The following is a 4,642-nucleotide window of genomic DNA, read 5'->3' on the forward strand; positions in this document are numbered from 1 at the left end:
AATTGTGTATTGTAAATAAAAGTTCACTCTGTGAGTGCACATTTTGGTAAATTATTTATTTATGTTAGCATTAAAAATAAAAAAAAAATGCATTTGACCAGGATAATTGAAGTATGTTGATCATGGCTTTGTTTTCTACCTGGGTACTAAAGCTGGTTTTTCATCCTGGTATTTTAAAAGCTGCTTTGGATTGTTTTTTTGGGTTTTTTTTCCTCTTATTTTTTTTTTTTTTTTTTTTTTTTTTTTTTTTTTTTTTAATGTTAACTAACCTCCTGCATGACAGAGGTTAAAATTTTGTCTGCACTTGAGTTCACTTGAGTTTACATTTGAAATGTGCATGTTTATTTATACAGATTTCAATAAAGCTATTCAAGGCCTTACTTAGTCTTTTATTTCTTACTCTGAATATTTTTATAAGAATCCCCCAATTTTATGGCTTACTAATTTTATGGTAGACTTCTAATTGTCATATAATTAATAATAGAAAGGAAAGCATGTCAAAGCAAAGTGAATTCTACTTAAGGACACTGAAAGATGTTTTTTGTTTCTTTTGGTTTTTTACTAATGTGTTCAATTTATTAATCAGATGTTTGTGGACCTACCAGTTGCAGTTGTAGGGTCTCGAAGAGATAGCAATTAATAAATATCTCTGTCATCTACCATCTAAATTTTATTTTGATGAAAAATCCTAGTTAATGCCTTTATAGCCTCAGACTTTATCTCTCATTTTCTTCCTCATAGAGATCATTTCCTCTTTTTAATGCCTGTCTTAATTTCTTCTGTTCCCATTTTCATAAAATATTTCTTAAAATAGGAAATTATGTTAATGGTGTCATTGAATGTGTCAAACTCATGACATTTCAGCTGCAAAAAATAGATCTTTAAAATTGTACAAAAGGATAATACAAAATCTAATTAAAAGTAGATATATTTATAGGTAATACAGGGTAGTAAGTATATCAATTCTAGAATTTTACTTCTGGCTTTGTTACTTCATAAGCCTAAATTTCTTAATTCCATCAAGTCTGTTTCTTGTTCAATGAGAGCACTAATAACTAGCATGTATTGGGAACTTATGGTGGACCAGACACTATATTAAAGCATTTGTATGCATTATCTCCTATCTCCCACAACTACTGTTACATAGATATAATTGTCATCCTCATTTTTCAAATAGAGAAACTTAATACAAGTTAAATTATTTTCCCATGGTCACACAGTATGTGATAGTGCCAGTATTTAATTCCAGATGTAGCTGCCCATACTGTGTTGCACTGTCTGCCTTGAAGGATTATTTTTAGCTCAGTTGTGATACATTATTTTATGAAGAACCCACACTTTATAAACAGTAATTTCTGACTGAGTAGGAGTCTAATGCCTTTGCTTCTAAAAGTTGCTTAAGCTCTGTATTCACCCTGAATAAGAATGATACCAGCTGTAAAGCCTTTTATTTTTAAAACTAACTTCATTCAACTTGAGTTTAGCTATTAAAATTTTCACTAAATAGTAAATATAATTTTGATGGGTCTTTGTTTTCCTTTTAATTCAAGCTGTGCCCCTCTTTTAATTTCTTCAAATGCAACTTGATACAACCCTGAACTCCAGGACTTTTTCCCTTCCTCTTTAACAGTTTAATATCTATGAAGAAAGGTCAGGCTAAGACTTTATGTTCTGATTTCTTTAATGATCTGTGTTCTCTTAAGTTTTGGTTGTTCACTGTTGTCAAGTCCAGTATGACTCATAGTGACCCAATGAACAATTAATCTGAATCCTCCCCTATCCTATGCCACATGCTCCACAAGACAGATTGACACAGTGACTTTTAACAGTGGGCTTAAGTATGTCAGAGATGGTCAGAGATTCTTTTAGTAGTCCTATATTTATCCTTGCTTTCCTGGCAAGTACATTTAAAGCCATACAAAATCCTGATTTGGTATAAAGAAAATAAGTAAATTATACAAAGTAGTTGGCACTGTGGAAAAGTGCTATTTCATCAACTTACTTTATGGAACTGAGGCTATCTTAAAAGAAATAAACCAGAAACCTAGGCAAAAATGTGGAGTCTCCTTCAGTGGCACACCAAAGTGATGGGGGAAAATGGGCACCTTTTATCCAAGAAGAGGAATCCATTGTCCCTGACATTGTTTAGTATAGGTTGTGTGTTATGATAATACAAAGTAGACTAAGTTTTAGTGGATCTTATTAATGTTTTTAGGTTCTGTGTATACAGTGCATTTTCCTTGTTTGCCTGAGAGGTGGTCTCTATTCCACCATCCTCTTCTGTGTATATTCAGTGTACTTCGAGTCTCCTTAGCTTATGCCATGTAGATGAGCTCATTCTTTCTGTTTTAAAGATAGAAATGTGAAAAATTCTTGAGTTGTAAACTAGCAAAAAGAACCAGAGGGATTCTGATAAATCTCAGAAGAGTGAAGAGAGGAAAAAGGAAAAGTAACTTTACTGCTGGAGCCAAAGAGTTAAAAATTATGTAAAAGAGTAATAGTGGAGATCTTTGTCCGTGGGTTTTGACTTTGTTTTCCCAATAAAAATTGTATTGTACTTTTGATAACTTATAAGAAATTTTAAAACAATTTTTCTTGATAGTATATATAGACATTCATAATTCTTCTAAGTGCCACTTAAATAGTAGGAAAGAAAAGAATGAAGTGAGTATATTTTTATCTCTATGACTTTTATTTATGTGTTCAGTTAAAGAGCTTAACTATATTATTTCCATATCAGATTTTTCTAATGAAAATGTTATAATAGTTTCTCTTATTAAGCACTATTCTAGGTTTGGAAGATTACTAACTATATTTTGTGTATTTAATTTATCTTTATGGTAACCAAAAGGATTTCCAAATAGATCAGGTAGCAGAACTTTCACAATGTATTCAAATTTTCATAATCTACTTATAGTAGATTTTAAAATATCAGCATTAGGAAGACAATATGGAAATGGTGAAAATTCAACTATAATCAAACCTTATTTCACTAAGGATGGGGTAAAGCTAATTATAAGTGGTTCGTATAAAACAGACAGTACAAAAATTATTTTTGGCAAATACATGCATTAAGGAACATACTCACCCCACGTCATACCATGGTCTGTTTTTAGGAGCCTGAAGCTTGTCAGGATATTGAAAGAAAAAAGACCTCTAAGTTTTTAATGCAATCTAAAAATAGATAATCCATTGAAAGAAAATTAAGTATTGGTATAATATTTTAGACTGGAGTGTCATTGAAAGGACAGGATGAAAATCAGTCAAATGGGATTTTTGTGTCATTTTTCCCTTCTGGGTATGTCACACACTTGTGATTCTACAAAGCAGCTAACATACAGCTATCTCTTTGGAAATTGTTCTTTTAAATAGAAATGCTGTAAAAATAAGACCACATTTTTGGTGTGCACGAAAATATATTAAATGTTTAAATTGTTTTTGGTAATTGACTGTTCTGCTGTGGATAATCATGGTTGAAGCTGGTGCTCATTTTGCTAAAATTTTCCCTCATATTAGGAGTTTGTGGCTTGTTGTAGATAGTTTGGGGCTGGGGATGGAAATAGTCTCTTCTGCTGTGACTTTCCAAGTCCTTTACTAGCTGGAGTCAAATTTACATCCATAAAAGTAAAACAATAAATATGGAGACATCCTAACATTTTTCCCATAATGTGTATTATTATATTTTCTTAGTAATAACAAACTTAAAATTTACAAAGCTGTTAATATCACCTCACTTTTTAATTCTTAGCTAAAACAACAGTATTAAACTTTGTAACATCTCAAACATAAGTCTGATTAAAATATTTTCTTGTATAGTATTTGCTTTTCTTAAAATATCATCAGGGCACATTCTAGATTATGGGACCCCATAGCTCCTTTTTCTTCCCATTTGCTGATGCTTCAATATTCTGAATGTTTTGCTATATTGAGCATTGTGCCTGTGTTTTCACTGTTTCACCTAGCATACCCTCCTCTGGCCTTGAGTTAGCTCTGTAAGTAGTGATTGTAGTTCATCTTTATGCTGAAAACCAGCTTTCCATTATGTGAAGTAGACAATATAAAAATTCTCTAATGAAGTAATCAGAACTAATTCATGCCTGTTTCTCATTTCCCAGAAGAACCCTAAGACCTCCAAGTCGACTTTCATCCACTGAAGACATAGTACTCTTTCTGATGACGTTGTACTGAATTATGAGTGTTAAGAAAATTGTCTCAACAACCTACAAACAAATGGGGTGATTTTAAAACTGTCATAAGGAAACCAGTAATAAAGATGGGGAAATTACTTGGCAATCCAATTTTTTTTAAAACGAAAAAAGGTGGGGGGGATTCTGCAGGATTCCTAAATATTGAATATTTGGTAAAACTATTCCATTTTTAAAACTCAGAATTACATTCAAGTTTCAACTATGTGTCTTTTATGTAGATTACAGATCCAGTAATTGTCCTGTTATGTGCTGTCTAGTTCTTCTGTGCCCTATTCTGAGCCAGTCTCACTCTGACATACCTACTCCTATTGCCCCAGTTACCGTGCCAATCTATGTCATGTGGGGTCTTCCTCTCCTGCACTGTCCCTCCACCCTTACAAGCATCATGTCCTTCTCCAAGGACTGGTCCCTCCTGGCCACATGCCCAAAGTATA

This window comes from Elephantulus edwardii, unplaced genomic scaffold (assembly GCF_000299155.1).
Source record: "Elephantulus edwardii isolate Elephantulus edwardi_28Jun2011 unplaced genomic scaffold, EleEdw1.0 scaffold00047, whole genome shotgun sequence".
NCBI classification, from domain to species: Eukaryota; Metazoa; Chordata; class Mammalia; order Macroscelidea; family Macroscelididae; genus Elephantulus; species Elephantulus edwardii.